This window comes from Protopterus annectens, chromosome 1.part0 (assembly GCF_019279795.1).
Source record: "Protopterus annectens isolate FY-2018-M chromosome 1.part0, PAN1.0, whole genome shotgun sequence".
Taxonomy (NCBI): domain Eukaryota; kingdom Metazoa; phylum Chordata; order Ceratodontiformes; family Protopteridae; genus Protopterus; species Protopterus annectens.
The window spans coordinates 1,478,520,379-1,478,540,686 of record NC_056725.1 but is presented as its reverse complement, the minus strand read 5'-3'; positions in this window follow the sequence as shown (position 1 = coordinate 1,478,540,686).

The following is a 20,308-nucleotide window of genomic DNA, read 5'->3' as shown; positions in this document are numbered from 1 at the left end:
GGCTCTTGAACCAGCTAAATTAAGCAGAATAAATGCTTTTGTATGGTCATCTTTATCAGAAAATTCAGCTTGTATAAAAATATTGTACTCTTGCTCAAACACTCTCCAAGTCTCTGCAATATTATCATCAAATATAAGTGGAGCTGGTTTTCGAAATACTTCTGTCATGCCAACAAAGTATGCTTAAACACACTGAAAAAATGGCCCTTGTAATTATACATAGGAACAATCACACACAGCCAGTACTTGTAATAACATTCAAATGCACAACAAACTCTTCAAAATACTGTACTTTGTGAAATACACTTTGAAATGGCTGCATTTTGTGAAATAACTGTACTGCAATACGGCACAAACATGCAAGCACTTCATACAGTTTGGATTGCTTGAGAAGCTTTAATTAATGCAAAAAAGTAGCTCATAGTGAAAAATGCTGTTGTTTTCCTTATTGTATTCATTTTATATGATTTGGACTTTATTTCAAACATTTTCCATAGTTATATGAATTTTTTTATCAATATGTCTCAGTTTCGGACATTTCATTTACTTAGAAATTCATTTAGAACATTCTGAGTGTTTTGTTCTATATTTTGCAAATAAAAAATCATTTAAGTAAGCTTTAATACCTGAAATACATTTCTGACCTGTTTTTGTGAATTATACGTGCAGTAGGGATGATCCATTCCTCTATATTCCTCCACCTTTAAGTGAGTGCCTTCTCTGTCCTTTCTGACACCATGTTGTTCGTCTTGCTTTACAAGTAAAGACGAACAGTTGAAGTAGTTCGTTTACATGCTTTATTACACAAAAACACATTAGGATAGATAGCAGCATCATAAAATATAAACAAACTGATTAACAGACAGACCTTTTAGACATACATGCTTACATCTCAACAGCTTACTACAAAATGGCAGTCAGGCTCGCATGTGCCCAGTATCTATACACTTGTGCAAGCCCCTGGAAAGCTTCTTAAAGGTATACATGCATATTGAGGTACACTATGAGTGTAAAAGCTCAAGAGGTAAGAGCATTTATTCTTATAAACAAAGAGACATTTTGTGACATTATATTTGAGACTGTTTAAGCAATGGAAAAATTCTTGGGAAATATATAGAGAAGAACTGTAATCCTTGGAACTTTAAGTAATAAAAGCATTTAACAGGGAAACAAAAAAAGAAGATTCATATCCATTTTTGAACAGAAGTGGAAACAGAGAATTTAAAAGGACATTCAAAACACTTAATTAAAGACATTCTGGAAGTTGCAAAGCATTATGATAAAATTGGTTGTAGGACTGGTGGATGGGACTATAATGCTGTGTTAAAGGTAGAAAAATGACAAAATTATACATATTCCAAGAATGATAAATGTTGAAGAAAATAAGGGTGTGGTAAAAAATATAGTGGGCAAACCAAAACATGTACCTTCTTTTCCAAACAGACAGACACACACACACACACACACACACACACACACACACACACACACACACACACACACACACACACCTGATAACTAACTGTGATAAAAATAAATGTTATACTTGTGGGGAACTGGGTCATGATGCAAGAAAATGTAAATTGAAATGTTATAACTGTAATAAAATTGGTTATTTATGGAAGGATAATAAGGAAAGTGAAAAAAGAGAAGAAAATGAACAAAGAAAGGATGCTTTAGAAGTGGTGGAAGTAGAAAATAAATTAGATAAAGAAAATAAAGAAATAAAAAGGAGGAAATAGAGGAACATTCTGAAATAAGTGATGAGGAAGATATAAAGTTGAAGTAGTAAAGAAGAAAATTATTTTGGTAAAAGGGTAAAAGATAGAAAAGAAAATTTACAGGGAGAAGTATAAAAGCAAAAAGAAAGGAAACGGCTGAGAAATAAAATAAAGTTATAATTTCTAGAAAGTTAAAAGGGGAAGGTTATTTTAGAGTGCTTCTTGTAAATGTGAATAGTATTAAGAATATAGTGAGAAGGACAGGGGTTTGGAATGGTGCAATAAATATGGTGTAGATGTAATTGTATTAGACGATGCAAGATTTTTAACAAGTGAAAAAGATTACAAACAATAAATTATGGGGATGGAGGAGATAACATGGAATCTGAGAAATTACTGGTGTTCTGGAATAGCTGTATTTTGCAGAAATACTGTGAAAATATTAGATACCACTTTATAAGAATGGCAAGATTAACTATTATGGGTTTAAGATGGAAAGAACAAGTATACAGGATTATAGCACTATATGTCAGTGTTGCCTCTAAACAAAGGGAAAGTTTATTATCCAGATTCTAGACTATGTACTCGACTGTAAAAAGAAAAGAAACGATGTAAGAAAATTGTTAGAAGTTATGAGATCTGTTAAATTAATTCTTTGGAATAAAAATTTGTGGACTTACACAAGGAGTATTTACAGAAATGAAACAGATTACTTCATAGTATCAGAATGATTCACTACAGGAGAAGGAAAGATAAGTGAAACAGGTTTTTCTGAACATCTAGCAATATGGCTAGAGATAAAGAAAAACAAGCCCTGGGATCCAATAAAGTCTGTGTAGGCTTCCTGTGAAACCTACACAGAGTTTACAAGTGAGCGCAGTGATGCACAGTGAGCAGCAGCACTCACTGGATATTCATGCCACGCACCATGTTTAATGTAAATTAGTGAGGTTTAGAGGGTGGCAACAGTGTTGCAGGCCAGGAAACCATGTAAATGAACACTGATAGCACTCCTGTTTAAATCAGAGCACTGACGGACCACAGTTTTGGACAGAATGCCACAGTTGTGTGTATAATTTCAATAAATTTTCTTTTACTTGCCCGGGTCCAGTTTCACTCGTACTGTTTACCAAGCAGAGACAGCTTTTTGTCTCATTATTGTATCTTCTGCAGAATGCCACAGTGATCACCAGGGCTTCACAGATAGCTCTCAATCTCTTAGTGCAAGACATCTGGACAAAGGCTAATATAATGGGGGGGGGACAATAACTCAGAAATAGGGACATATTTTACATATTTGCCCTATAGAAATGTGATAGAATAACCAGGGGGTTGTGTTAAGATGCATGTTCTGAAGAATTTGAAGTCTGAAACTAAAATGTATGTAACATTGAGTCACATCAGTCCTGAGATCATCCCAGTGTCATGGCAGAAAACCACAAATTTAATAAGGAACACATCTGGACATTCTGTGAAAATCTAGATAGTTTAGAGGTAATTATGTTAAGTATATGCTCCAAACACAGTACAGGGTAGTATATCTACAGTGCAGGGTATTGTGATATCCCATTCCTGGCATTCTGTACTGAAGTTGTGTAAATGATTTGTTACAGTACATGGACTGCCATGTGAAATAAACACTCAGGGGAAAGTGTGTGTATTGAATAGGGACATACAGATGAATTATAGCAATGAACACAGGAAAGGAGGACAGGTGAAAAACCTAATGTACAGTGGATGAGGGCATGCCAGTCCTTGCTATGCTATGTAGCATTTAGTGATGTGGTACACATGGATGACATGGAGACATATTGACAACACGTACTAGTAAATAAAAAAAAGAGAGATAAGGGTTGAGGTGAGAGAAAAAAAAGAGATAAAATTAGTACCGTCATATGTGACATACAATGCATTAATACAATCATGCAACTCTTTTATCTGAAGTATTACATTCAAGTATACATCCTAACAGATACACTATACTAAACACTATACTACAGATTGCTGAAAGTAATCCTTGAAAAGTCCATATATTGCACATATGCATGTTCCAGTTATACAGATTACAGTTTACAGCAGGGCATTTGTACCACTGATATAGAGTTTTTAATTTAATGCAAATATAATTGAAAAAATAACAGTATTGTATAGTTGTGAATTGTGGTATTTGAACCCACAACCTCTGACTACAGTCTAATATTGGACTCTCACAATTGGTTTGTGCTATAGACTAATGATGCATACTTGCTTTTACATTTGGGATATGCATGCTCAATTTGACACACTTCTATAAAAGACAAAAAAAGCTACATTTAATTTTTAATGCTACAATACCACTTCTCTTCTGCTGCATATATACCAATTGCTTCCCTCAGTCTCTCTAATTGAGCAGCATGAGTCTGTGGATTGAACTCATGCTCAGTGGCAGCTGGGGAAAGAACAGAAAAGAAAAGAGCATATGCATACCATTCTTGCCTGTATTTAGCTTTCTAAGTTTTACAAGTACTCTTTTAATGTCATACTAACACAGCTGTGGGATGTCTGCAGTCTCAAATTCCTCCAATCAATGGTTGAGAGTATCTCCTTTCTCCTGTGTAGGTCATTAAAATGATGCCTACGTTGTTCTCCAGTGTGTGGGATACCAGTGGCACTGGATACAGCCTGTGCTAAACTATTCCACACCTCAGACTTGTACTGCAAGCCAGAATAGTCCCCCTGCAGAAGGCTTTGGCTGTGGTGCTTTACCAGGAGTCCAATAAATATCCTGGACTCCTGGACACCCCACCACTGTGCCATAAACCTGGCACCTTCCCCTCTAATACCAGCCATGTCTACCAGATGAACTAGAGAAATGGAAATTGATAGTTTCCTGCCAATTCCAGTTATCATATTTACTGGAAGTGAGCAAACCCGAGCAATGATGGCAACTGCATTTGCACAATGTTAAACAGAGAACAGCAGTGCCAAGCATGGAGGAATTAAATAATTGAAATTGGAAGTTAATCTGACACTTGGCCTTAGTTTGAGTGGTGTCTATTGATGTAGCCTGGAAATATATATTGGAAATTGGAAAGTAACTGTTAGGTGAGTTAGGTTTGCAGACATGCACTGTGGCATAAATGAAATGACCTGACATGTTTGCTTTTACCTTTATACACTGAGAAAATTGATTTTTACACTGTGGGACTCAAACCTAGCATAAGATTTTCTTCCACAGTGTTGAGTTTTCATCTTTGCCACAGAAGTGCTGCTCAGACATCATCAGGAATCATACATAAATACAGGTGACAGTTTGAGGTGTTACACGTGTATGTGTGCGACCTGACAAAGTGATAGGCTATAGATACAGTTGTGTACATGCCTTCAGTAATTGTGAAGGCCATGCAAGTTCAGATAGCAGAATTATACTCACAGAAATATAGCACACAGTATACCCTCAGCCAAGCATATGAAAACACAATAATAATGTCTCATCTCTCATACATATAATTCATATCAGCTCCACTATCTAAAATGTTATAAGTGAGAGTGGATATAATGGGAAGTGGAACAGTAAAAGTGTATGGAATATCCTGTATTACAACCGAGAACCATGTGCCTGTTCTATACTTAAACCTGTTGCCACAAGAATGTTGAAATAACACCTGGTCTATTTTTTAGTTCATTGCTATAAACTGCACTGTCACAATAGTAACAAAAAAAGGTTGCACACCCTTTACTAGAACCCCGGACCATCTGTACTCCAGCTCTATACTTACAGCTGTTGCCACAGGACTAGTTACATGACATTCCCTAATTTACTAATCATTCTTACAGTCTCTGTGTTAACCAATGCACAATGCCACTTAGTGGGTTTGAGTGGTGCCCAACAGAATTCATTTAATGCATCCGGTTTCAATTGTTGGATGTCTGATTCCTGTCTGCAGGTGTTCTGTCTGCTTCCTGAGTGGGACAGTTGCCCAGTTTGTGCACTGCTGCACTTTGCTCAAACAAGATAACCACTGCCAAATCTGACATTCATTTTCCTCTGTTTCCAGTGATTGTGCTAAGTGGCACGTCACTCAAACACTGCCCCCCCCAAAAAAAAAGAAAAGAAAAAGAGAATCAGAACAAGTGGTTGAAATGAGGACAAGCAATCTATGACATATACAGTAGAAAATGTTGGTACACATGAGATATTTCTATACATAGGTCTGGATTTGAACTCTCACTCCAATGAACCTTCAGAACACATGAAGGGTACCTTATCCCTCTTTGCCACACAAGCAGCGTTGCAGCAAGGAACTGACATCGTTCTGCATACAATCAACTGCAAATCATCTACAGTAATATGAAACCATACAGCTATTTATATGTTTATTATTTTTGGATGTTGTGCACTATGTGATCATACAACTAGTTGTGACTATTGCTTGCAAATATATAGCTCTGTCTTACCTCTCTGAGTTGGTAATTCTTCTTTCATCTGACATGCAGTCATCTAAGTGTAAGTCATTCTATATTACTGGTCTTAAAATGTGGAGGATATTAAATGGCAACAATATCATATGAAGTTGTCAACAAATGAAGGAGAGGTTGGATGTTATTGAACAGAATCTGTAAATTGTGTACTTCCTACTTATATTTCCAACCTTACATCTCGCACCTTTTAAGTCTAACCTGATATACCTACTGGATGTAGGGCAGCCTGCAGTGCTGCTGTGTTGTCATTTTTCCAACCAGTAATCATTCACAGTTACACTCCATTAAAAACAAACATTGAAGGAGTGCCTGCACTATGTTTACAAGTGCTACATGGAGCAAAGTATTTGGGATTCAGTAATTCTAATGAGCTCACACCCAACTTGCATCTTCACAGTGCTAACAGCCCTGAATCTACACTATAAAAGGCAACTGGGTAGCTAGGAAAACTGAAGGCGAGGATACTCATTTATGTGGAAAACACACAAAATAATCTGTTACTTTAGGATATATCTTCACAGAGGATTACTGAACCTGAGAAGGTATGCTTGCATTTTGTCAGCTACATACTGCATATGCTGGAATGTAATTAAGAAAAATCTGAAGCAAAGGCTTCTGCACTTTTATCTCTTTGCATTAGTTAGAAGTGTACTGATGCCGTGGGCATGTTTGTCAAGGCATTTCACAGGTATACATGATTGGCAATACCTTAAAATGGAATGTTCTGTGTTAAATCTGTAAACATGTTTCAGGGACAGTTCATTTGATAGCACTTTTTAGCATTTCAAAGGTGGTTTGTTAGCAAAATGTGTCATTTGCATGTTCTTTTGGGGGAGCAAAGCACATTTCTGTTATGGCACAAAAAAGGATATGCTGCTATTGTTAATATCCTTTTTTTTCATCTAGCCTCTTGTTCATATTTCACATCTCTAGACTGTTTTATGTTTCTCCAGTTGGTAATACTGAAATGCTACATTTTCTGGTTTATCTGAGAACAGTTATTTTGTAGTTATGTGATAATTATGTGTATTGTCCTTCTGTTGTCTTTTAGGACACCTAGGACTATGCCACCCAGGCATCCCAATACTCGAAAACAACACTTCACTGACCCTGAAAATCAAGTAATTGTTGATGCTTTTAGGCAACATGGTGCCTTCCAGCTTGAAAGGGGGCAGGGAGATATGTCACACAGAGTGCAGATTTGGTTGCAGATTGTCGATGATGTTAATGCCATGGGTGGTCACAGCAGGATGTATAAGCAGGTGAGCCATAGGGCTACTGACATGATATCATCTGCATGGAGGAGAGAGGCTTCAGTGGATCATGATCGGATGAGTACTGGGAGGTGTGCTACAGAGCCACCACTAACACCAAATGAAGAGTTCCTGTCTACTGTCAGGGATCAAGATAGCTCCCAGGAAAGTGCAAAACAGCATGCCCTCAACAGTGGTGCTACTGTTTCAGGGAAAGCAAGCATGTTCCAGGAAGATTTTCCAAGTAGGCTTTTGTATCACAGTTGTCAAATACTGTTGTATAGTAAAACAATTTAAATTAATATGTTACTTCTCTTTCACAAGAAATTTTTTGTGGGGGGAAATTGAAGATTGCTACAGTTCACTACACATTCTGATTAATTAGCTTAGGTTAGAGTTGTTATCCAAGTTCCTGTTGAAAGTATAGTTAATGGACATATAAACTGGTAAAAGTATTACCCCCTGTGTTACTGTTAATTGCAATGATGTTGTCCTTACCTTTTGTTTAACTTCTAACAGAACCATCTGGCACGCAGAGAATACCCTCATGTACAGATGGTAAGCCAAACATTTTTATGTCAGTACTGATGAGCAATTCAAAGAAATATTTTCATGTATGATGTTGATGTCAGTACTGTTGTGTGTACTGCTGTACTGTCTAATAGTGGCAGCACTGTTATTTTGTTAGCATATATTGGAGTATAGTAGGTTAGGTATTAATTTTTCCTGTGTTTGTTGGTTATTATCACAGGTGATCCTGACAGCGGAAGTGTGGGACTTCTACCACCTGATGTCAGAGTATCAGCAGAATGTGATGATGATGATGGTGGCTAAACAGAAGCACAGTCAGGGGGTGCAGAGGTTGAATCTGACACTGAGGTTGACATACAACCATTCCCTGTAATTCCATCAGACACAGCCATTAGGCTTATGCCTACCCATTCCAGTGAGCCCACAGATATCGGACAGGTGGAGGGAAAGACAATTGAGAAAGGAAGTGTGGTTACCGCACCTTCAGTGCCTGTTGACTCTGGCTGTAGCCAAAGTGTGGATGAGGTGTCATGCAGGAGGGTTAGGGGTGCTTGGAGATTGACTGCTGTCCATCCTCCACCTGATCCAGGTGCCTCTTCCCATGCCATTCAACATATGTTTAGGGCCATCATGGAGGCACAAGCACATTCCCAAAGGTGATCTAGAGAAATTCTTAGGGTTGTAGATGTGGAACAGGCTGACATGCATGACTGCTGACACTGTGTTGCCGATTCAATTGACTGGATGAATGACACGTTGGAATGAGTGGTGTCTGTGGTGGAACATCTGCTGGGAGGGGGACAGCATCCTCATGGCCATAGGTCAACCACATCATCTGCTGTTAGCCAACGTGGCCATACCCGATCACATTCCCATAAAGGCAGTACTTCCACTGCTCCATCACTGATTGAGCTGTCCACACTCAGACATGGCAGGCCATGGGGTCATGGTCCTGGGCATCCTTGTGAGGGTATCTTGTCCAGCAGACATCAGTCATGTTCAGGTAGCAGCAGTGTATCTGACTGTGGGCACGGGCATGCCAGTGCATCTCCTGGCAGAGCAAGTTCTCATGGTCGGGGACAGCAACAATGAACTGCCACCTCTACCCTGCACAGCTCCCACCTGTCTGACATACCAAGCTATAGAGATTCCACAGAGCTTGGCTGTGTTCATGCAGACACTCGCACACCAGTTTCACCTGGAGGACACGTACACACACACACACACACACACACACACACACACACACACACACACACACACACACACACACACACACAACAGTTACATAGTTCAGCTGTGCAGCTTAAAACTCATTTTGCCTCACTGACCATTTGTTGGTTTATCCAAATGTCTGCCTGCTTCTCTTTTTTTACACACACACACTCACCAACCCTTTGTGTCATCCTAGGCCTCCTGCCCCCCCCCCCCCACACACACACACACACACAACACCCTGTGCAAGTGATAACTGTGTCATATCCCTGTTTTGTATCTTTTGGATTCAGGGATGCATAAACATTGTCTCTGAAGCTCAGGGTGCATCACTGACTTAGTGCTTATTATATCTGCATTTGTGATGTTTAACTGGTAATTGTACCTTTAACTTATATTGGTCTTAGAAAGTTAGACAGTTGATAGCATTAAAATGCCCCAACTTTATTGTGAATGATCTTTGTGAGAGTTGTGAAGACTGAAACTAAAATGTGTATCATTACTTTCTAATGTCTCTTTTTAATGATTTTTCAGCATATGCCTCAGTCTGTTCCACACACACATGAATTAAAGCAACAGCAGCCCCTAACATTGTTCCTGTGTAGACTCCTTTTTTGTGGCTGTATTCCAATAGATTTTGGAATTTGCAGGGGGAAACCAACACTTAGTCTACACAGTTGCTTTACAGCTTGTTGAATAGCTCCTCCATCTTGAATTGGTTAATTAGCATACTATTCAACTGCTTATGCTGCAATTTGCATGCTATGATGTTTACCTTTTTGCACAGTGGTATGTGGATCTATACACCATGTAGAGCTGCTTACTGAATCCAAAACAGTGCTCTATACGTTGTAAATGGACCATGTAGGATTTACTGAATCTGGCTGAAGGACTATATAAAACTAGGCACAGTAATAACAATGTTATATGAGAAAACATGAGATAAAGAAGGAAAGAGGTTAATAACACAGTTATGGAGAGATCACATCTTATAAAAAATTGCTCTGAATGGTGGATGACTTTTAAGGTAAAATATAAAAAAGTTTCTAACAGTCGTAATACGCTTTGAGAAAAGTAAACAAAGAAAAGTATAGGAGACTAAATAAAGATTCATTAGAATATTTAAAAAATAATGACAGAGGGCATTTTGATAAAGAAAACAATTATATAGAGGAATCAAGAAAAAATAAAGAGTTGTTATTAAAGCAAAGATGTTTCTTGCAAGGAAAAAGAGAAGTGTTGACATTTATAAGTAGATTAATAAAGGAAGATAGTAGTGTAATGAGACAAATGAAAAATGTAAAAGCAGAAATAAAAATAACCCTGGAACAAATTATGAATACTGTAGTAGAGTATGTACAAGAAATGTTTAAAGAAAAAAGAAGATCATGAAAATAATATGAGAAGTAAAAAGTTTTCAGAGCAAGAAAAATAAAGAATATGAAAAGGAGATTTATCTGTATAAGTTAGACAAAGTATTAGGACAAGTAAAGATAGATTTGATTGCAGGACCAGATGGAATAGAATGTGGAATGCATAAAAATTTAGTGGCATGGCAAAAAGAATATATTTTAAAATTTTGAATGAATAGCTATATGAAGGTTTCATGTATAAAGAACTATATAGCAGAATAATTAAATTAATTTGGAAGAAAAGACAATAGTTTATTAAAAAACTGGAAACTGATAGTAATGAATAATAATGACTATACAATCTTTATGAGAATAATACAGAAGAAATTTGAAACCAAGATGAAAATTGTTATAGAGGATGGTATATATAGCATAAAGGCAAGGAATGTCAAAAATTATTAATGATAGTGAGAGAGGTGGTGGATGATATTATAAACAGAAGAGAAGAAACTAAGCTTATGATAAAGGAACTTGATAAGGCATTTGATACAATAGGACATGAAATTTTATGGGTAATAATGAAAGAATACAATATAAGTAAGAAAATTAGAAATTGTGTATGCCCACCTTTAGCAATAATAAAGTAGAAATTCTAGTAAATGGTTCGCTAAGTAAATATATATATATATATATATATATATATATATATATATATATATATATATATATATATATAGCTATGAGGAGAGGTAGAAGGCAGTTTTCTCCAATGAACTGTATAGTTTTTGCTTAGTTATGAATGTTATTGTATGTAAAATAAGTTGTAAAATGAAAGGAGGCAGGCTACATAACTCCTGAAGGGTTAAGAATTACAATTCTGTTAACTTACATTGATGATATAATAATAATTTCAAAAAAGACTTGAATAAAAGAAGTAATATTTTGTATAAATGAGTGTTTAGAAATAATAGGTATGACTTTAAACAAAGAGAAAGGCAAAGGCTTAAGTAATGTGGTTAAAGTAGGGGGAATATTTTTTACAATGAATTAAATGTCTGTGTTAGGTATAACATTTGAGAATAATAATGTAAGTAGAATTAAACTGGAAAAAATAACAGCAGAGTTAAAAGAAAATTTTCCTAGAAAACATATAGGTGACCTACTTACAAATTCAGTATTAACTGGAAAACTGGCATATTCAGCAAGTATAGTTATGTTGCCAACAATATTTGAAAAAGAATTATTGCAGATAATTATTTTATTCATACAGACTGAATCCAGTAAAAACAGGAGTTTTGTATTTAAATAAAGAGGAAGGAGGCTTAGGGCTAATTAACCCAGTAGTGTATGCTGCTTCACTAAATCTATATAAAGTATTGATGTGGATAAATTAATAATATGAGAGATGACTTGTAAAACTATTGAAGTATTTTATGAAAAAAAATGAACTGTGGAACTATAAAAACATAAAAATGCAGACGCCCACTAACTCAGTGTACAATTTTATTTAAAAAATGAGAGTTTTCATCTACTTGTTTACTACAGACTTCTTCAGATTAAAACAAACAGTTCTCCCATCCCCAACTTTTAAATCTTAAAGACGGTACTGTCATCTAGTGGTTGGGTGGCTACATTACATGTATTAACTAAATAATGTAAAAGTATATTTCACATAACAATATTCCTACTAAAATACTTCCATAAATTACATAATAATAATATTGTAAAGTTATAAATGGTCAGTACATTTATTAAGTAGTTAAAATCTAAATATTGGACCTTTTATTGACTAATAAACTTGTAAAGGAAATTCTGTTGTTAATGCCTGGGGGATAAGCTGTATTCAAAAGTACCTGCCAATGTAATTTCCATCTCTTTACAAAGGATTCTCAATTGCCTCCACTTTCAAAGCATGGTACTTTCTCTAATATAAAAAAACAAAAACTTTCTGAGTTTTTCACAGGATTTAGAATGCTATTATAAGGCATTTTCATGCCCTTTATTCTAATTGCATAATTGTGTTGATAAATTCTAAGTTTTAATGCATTTATTGTCTTTCCTTTTTTTCCTCAATTTTTTTTATTTTATAAATACATTTGAATGAATTTGATAGTATTTCTACATAACATTTTAAATAACTATGTACACTATTTACATTAGCCTGACACTATAACAGATCTTAATGTATACAGTTACTTTATAAGTATGTCCAATCCATTATCAGAATGTCTGATCAATTATTGTATAGTGTCAATCAATGATAAGACTTTTCCCCAAGGGTTGTTGATAAAAGGCTTTGGATAAATTCTTAGTTCTTTAATTTTAATTTCCAATAATGCTGTGGTCTTCAGTAGGCTGTAGAAGTCTTCCAAAGTTGGTATTGTGCTTGCGTTCCATCTTCTTGTTATACACTTCCTTGAAATCGCAAGTATTGTCCATATTAGATACGTGACCTATTCAAATGACGACCTTTGTTCACATTTAATAATACAAGAGCTTTAGTTAAATAAAATGATTCATTAAATAAAGCTTGTAGAAACTTATTAATACCATTCCAAAATGGCTTAATTTTAATACAATCAAAGAAAATGTGGTTCCAATCTGCACCGTGTACTTGCTCACATCTCCAACATATTCCTTTTATGGAAGAACTAATTTTACTGATTCTGTCTGGGGTTTCATCCTAGACACACTGGCTATGTTCCTGTACTATCCCTGACTAACTGCTGTTTCTTCTCACTAATAACCACCTGCCTCAACTAGCCTTCCCTATGAGAACTGCTTATTATGTATCTTTGTCTGAATTCTTCATATATACACCTATATCTCATCAGTGTTTACTGCTCTGGCCATGCTTAATGGTAGTATAGCAGTTAACACTGCAAAAAAAGAAAAACAAAAACTGTTTTCCCCTATTCTATACAAATCAGCTCTAATCAATACTATTTTCTATATTGTTTTTAGTATACAACTTATTGGTACTTCTTCCTTGATTGTATTTTGCATGTGTTCTTCTGTATACTTTTTCAAGTTTGTACTTAATATGGGTTTTTATTGTATATTGTTTTATTGTATATTGCTTGTTGTGTTGCACATGGAGCTTTTCTCCCCGGGCCTCTACTGAAAATGGACATGTATCCAGCTAGACTAGCCCGGTCAACAAATGTAAAATAAAATAAAAATAAATAAAAGCTTCAAAGGAGGCTAAAACAGGATTAACTAGTGGGTTGAATATACTTAATCTGTGTAAGGTTTGATCAACATGACTTCCCAAGCCTTCATCATTGAAATAAAGTTGCAAATTCAATTTGCATACAAACAATTTAAATTTTAAAATACCATCTACCATATTAAATATTTTGGCTGGTACGAAAGTAAAACCTTTACAAAATAAATCACAGAATAAATGGGTAATGTTCAAATGGCAATAGGTGAATTTAGTATTAAACCCTTAAAAATGATGTACAGTACCTTCATATAATGGAGTAATGTCCAGTGTTATCTCTGCTGTTGTCGCTGATTACTCCTATGCCTCTTTGTTTTGTAATATTCCTCCACTTGGGGATTCTTCCACACAGGTGACTGGTATAGATCCTGATGGTTCACCTTGTTTTTTCTGTTCAAAATCCTGGATGACCTGCAGAGAGTCTTGGGCTTGTCTAAAAAAATGGTCTCACCCTGTTCAAAACTGTCGTTGACACCCATGTTGTTGAAACCTTTGTCCCAGTCACTAGTAAACCATATACAATTTTTGGGTAAAAAATAGCTGCTATATTTAGTGTCTCGATAATAGCAATAAAATTTGTAAGTTAAAAATGGCAAGACACCTTGGCAGAGCAACTGTCACTATTCCAGTTTCAGTTCTTTACTTACAGTTAATGGAAAGCAAATTTGAAATGAGCGCCTAAGATAGTTGAAGGTAACCATCCAAATTGATAGCCTAAAACAAGTTTATGTTGAACAATAACTGTTTGTTAAGATAGCAGTCGTTAAAGTTTCACGTCTTCTAAAAACAGTTTGCTGCAAAATAGTCAGCGAAACACACTGGCTGTTTAAATCCCAGTAAATTTTCTTGAATTAACAGGTCGGTCTTCACCTCACCAAACAGAAACTTGTTCCACAATAAAGCAGCACAATCTATTATATGTTGAAATTCGGTCTTCACCTCATTACAAGTGGAAACTGCTATCCAAAATACACTTTAGAAGGAACCACAAAGATGTAGTCTTGTGAACACGAACACTTTATTGACAAAGAAACTGGCAAGTGCTTTCACCTTATAGGCTTCCTCAGGCCAAAGTTATCACAGAGCTTTTAACATGTATATATACTTTAAATCTGTGTGACATCACTTCCCTTGTGCTTAACTCACATTCAAATATTTAAAGCAACACTAACTATATAAAAATATATATAAAATACAAAGTATTAAATTGGTTGACTGATCAGTTCAACATATACTACTTAAAACCAATTATATAATAATAAAAAATAAAAATATAAACATGAATGTCATACTTTCATTCTAAGTTTAAACACTCACTCATGTGCTAGGATTAATTATTTAAGTTAGCATCAAATAAACTTTTTATAAAACTTTTATAAAACAAAGTAGAAGCCTACTATTAAACTTATGCCAAATGAAAATGGCTGTGCTAAGCAAACTCAAGCATATAAAACCATTCAATATTAATGGATAGATGGCTAAAATACATCTCTAGGCATATCATGTCAATACAAACCCTGCGCTCTAAGTTGTATTTTAGAAAATATAAAGCTTGATAGCTATCAGGACTAACATTAAAATTTCAGTAGAGCATGTATTAAATACCCAGGTTCAAATAGAGGCACTTCAGTCGAACATATATAAGATACCCAAATTCAAGTGAAAACACTTGATTGTGCTTCTAAAAAAAAAGAAACAAAAATAGTTCACTAGAAATAGCTTGTTAAAGCAGTACCTAGATTCTAGGATATATTTCACAAATTAAATGATACAGCTTCCATTAAAACTAAAATGGCAACATCAATCACTCTTATATTAGATACACAAATTCAAGTAGGAGCATACGTGTATGCTTCAAAATGTCTTACAAAAATCTGAAGACTAAATTGCAAACATGAACAGCTAATCTCTGTTAAACATGTGTTATACAGTAAATAGTATAGGTTCACTGGATCAACGTAAAATGAACCTGGTAACCTCAATGTCAGCATGATTAGAGCTAGTGCAAAGTATAAGGTGTTGTGTCTTTTGTTGTTAATGACAAGACACAACTTCAAGATTACATTTTCCTTGTACTATAGCCCTACTATTACTGGGGTTAGCTTTATAACATCAACCAGCCTCTAATTATATCCACAATTTCAAATATAGACTTTTAAATATACCTTTAAGCATTATATGAAACTAAAAGGCAGACGTAAATGGTTGCTCACATTCTAGTACATTTAATGTCAAAAAAGAAATAGAGCCATACGATCTGTATATGCTACTCGACTCATCAAGTACCATTTACTACTTCCTAAGATCTTTGCCTTTCAGTATTGGTTTAATAGGAATCCTGTCATTTAAGCCAGGTTCACGATCAGTCTAATGATCCACTTGGTTTAGTTTTGTTCTGTTCTATTGCAAATATCCCCTCTTCTAATGGTGGGATGATTAACATGCATGACTAGAAATTTAAATTTGTGATCTAGTGATGTATCAATAACATGTCTAGATAATGCATTTTTATCATACTTGATCCTAATGTTGTACATGTGTTCTCTAATTCTATCTCTTAGCTGCCTGTCAGTCTTGCCCACATAAAATGCTGGGCAAGAACTGCAGGTGGCAAGATATACTACATGCTGAGTATTGCAATTAGCTGCTGGGTAAAACTTAAAGCATTGTAATGTAAGGGGGTGTATGAACATTGCTGTACTGTGTATTAAATCACAATAATTGCATTTCCTGCAAGGTTGAGTACTGCCTACATTGGTATTTGATTTAGTAATGTGCTCTATTCTAGAAGAGCTACATAACATCTTGTGTAAATTAAGTTTATTCTTGTATATGAAGCTGGGGGCTTCACCTACAAATTCATTAATACTAGGATCAACTTTCAATATATCCCAGTACTTTGAATAAGCTCTTTTTATGTTGTATACATCTTGTGTGTAATGGATATAGATTTTCATCTTTTCATCATATAGTGTTTTACTATTAGGTGCATCAATCATTTCATATGGACTAGATACAAAATAAGGTGAGGCTCTATCTTTCCTTAAACCATCTACTTCTACAAATTTTGGATTAATTTCTGATGGTGTATATGCCCTATTGAGTAATCGTTGTTTAAGGTTATGTAACTCTGAGTTATATCCTGTTTCTGTTGAATTGAATCGAGAAACTCTCATTGCTTGTCCCTTAATGACATTCTTAAACACAAATCTAGGGTGCATACTGGATCTATGCAATAATGAGTTTCTGTACCACTATTTTTGTTTCTTTTTTTAGAAGCACAATCAAGTGTTTTCACTTGAATTTGGGTATCTTATATATGTTCGACTGAAGGGCCTCTATTTGAACCTGGGTATTTAATACATGCTCTACTGAAATTTTAATGTTAGTCCTGATAATTATCAAGCTTTATATTTTCTAAAATGCAACTTAGAGCGCAGGTTTTGTATTGACATGATATGCCTAGAGATGTATTTTAGCCATCTATCCATTAATATTGAATGGTTTTATATGCTTGAGTTTGCTTAGCACAGCCATTTTCATTTGGCATAAGTTTAATAGTAGGCTTCTACTTTGTTTTATAAAAGTGTGTTTCACTGACTATTTTACAGCAAACTGTTTGCAGAAGATGTGAAATTTTAACAACCGCTACCTTAACAAACAGTTATTGTTCAACATAAACTTGTTTTTGGCTATCAATTTGGATGGTTACCTTCAACTATCTGAAGCGCTCATTTCAAATTTGCTTTCCATTAACTGTAAGTAAAGAGCTGAAACTGGAATAGTAACAGTTGCTCTGCCAAGGTGTCTTGCCATTTTTAACTTACAAATATACAATTTTTGATGGCTGCAGTAGGAATTGGGTATGCTTTGTTTGCTTCATATTGTAACCGATCTCTTGCCAACTTCTTTTCCTTTGTCTGCTTAACTAATGAACATTCCTTGTCGATACTTTCCAGGATACTGACGTAACACTCCTCCATATGACTAAATAGTAAATCTTTAGTGATATCTTCTTGTAAAATTTTAATTTCTTTTGTAACTTTTTTAATGTCTGTTCATTGTCTCTATACAAAAAGTGTCCATGTAGCAATTTATGTAATTTATAGAAGTATTTGAGTGATTTTATGAGGAATTTGCAGACCCTGGAAACCACAGAGCCATAAGTCTCACTAGTTTTATCTGCAAAGCCATGGAAAGAATTATCATGGAAATGATCAATAACGATATAGTAAACCTCCAGACACTGGACAAACCCAATTTGGTTTCATCAAGGACAGGTCAAGCCTACTCAACCTGGTCACCAAAGCAATGGATGCGGGCAAAATGATTCACATTGCCTACCTTAACTTGGCCAAGGCATTTGACGCAACACACAACTTGGGCATTGTTGACAAACTCAATAGGTTAGGTACAAACCTGTACGTCACCCGGTAGATAGTCAACTGGCTCACATATAGGACCCAGGAAGTTAAAACTGGGGAATCCACCTCTACAAAGAGGCAAGTCACAAGTGGAGTCTCTCAGGGACCAGTCCTTGGACCACTCCTTTTTGGCATTTACTTGTCTGAAGTCAAGGCCAATGTCAATGGTCTCTGGTTGACTAAATTTGCAGATGATTCCAAATTAGGAGCTGTCATTGAATCCTATACCTATACAAATGTTCTCCATGGTGGTGTCAGAGTCATGGACTAAAACTAAATGTCAGGATATGCATAATAGTATCCTTTGGGAAGTCAACCAGCCCTGGCAACTATCATATTGAGAACACACCCCTTAGAGTCGACCTAGTAGTCAGTGATTTGGGGAAAAGCAGACAGTATTCTAGCCTGTGACCATCACATGTCTACAGTATTGAGGAAATCATTATATGTTGCTCAACTTATAAACAAAGGTAAAGCATCTAGGTCCAAAGAAGTCATTGCTCCACTGTAATTAGCATTCACCAGACCTGTCATTGAGTACAATGCCCCTTTTGGTATGCACCTAACCAAGCATATCCAAGAAATGGAATGTCCACAGATGTTCCTCACTAAAAAATACAGGGCATAAGTAAAATGTTGTGTGCAGACCACCTCAAGGTCCTATACCTGTATTTTGTCTCCTACAGGCTGTTGAGGGGAGATCTATGCTTGGCAAAAAGGGGATTATCAGTCCCCACTCTGATGGACCTTCTGCATATCAGCAAAACAAACAGGACTAGAATTACCCATTCTAAAGACTTAAACCTGACCTGCTGGAGAGACAGGTATGTATCCCAGAGACTACCCCATCTCTGGAACAGGGTCCCTATCCATGTGAGGCAGAGTTCCTCCCTAACCCAATTCAAGTGTAACTTGGACAGTTGGATGGGAAACATGAAATCATCCATGGCTTGGCACCTATGTCTCCAATGGACACAGGCAACCTATAAATGGTTCATCCCCCAGACCTCTGCTTATAAATGTTTTATCTCCCATGCCCCTGCTTAGAGTACTGGAACTTGTGGTCATTAGCCTACTAAACACACTTGAACCCCTGCACCTAATATTTATTGTTATGTACAGTATACTTTTACATTGTTTAGTTAATACATGTAATGTAGCCATATAACCACTAGATGAGAGTGTTGTCTTTAAGATTTAAAAGTTGGTGATGGAAAAACTGTTTGTTTTAATCTGAAGAAGGTTGCAGTAAACAAGTGGACAAAAGGGCTAATTTTTCCAATAAAAATCATACCTGGAGCTAGTGGGTATCTGCGTTTTTTTTTTCTTTTATGTAAGTATGATAAATTTGGGAGTATCGTATAAAGGAGCAAAAGACGAAAAGAGTGCATAAATGCAGCTATGAAATGTTATCAAGAAAATATATTGTTAGGGAAAATAAAAACTGATGAAATAGAAAAGGAGAGAAAAGTACTGTATAAGAATATAATGATACAGTATTATTATGATAAACCATGGGAAAATATAGCAGAAGGAAGCGTAAAAGCTATAAAAATAAGAAATAAATGGTATAATGAGGAAAATAGAAAATGTCGAGATTTTTTTGCAGACTTGTAATACATAAATTACCAATGAAAGGAAGCATGCCATATAAAAAGAAAAGTGAAATAATATGTTTACTTTGTGGGGAAGAAGAAATTACTGAACATATTTTAATGTAGTAAAATTATGGGAAAAGTTATGTAAAGAAAACTTCTTTGAAGACATTAAAGAAGTGGATAAGGTATATATATATATATATATATATATATATATATATATATATATATATATATATATATATATATATATATATATATGGGTATTATAAGAACGGAAGTAAAAAATATGTTAAAATAATAAGTAAAATATATTTTATGTTATATGGGTTATAGGAAATGAAAGGATAAATGAAGTTATGTTTAATGAGAAATGGATTTTGGAAACAATATTGAATAAAATCAGATGGTGGTTATGGAAAAAGGTATGGTAATCTAATAAGGATGCACACTTGGTATGATAAGATAATTCTGAATGCATAATAGTAAAGGAAGGAAATGGAAAATTAATTGTAAATTTGTAAATC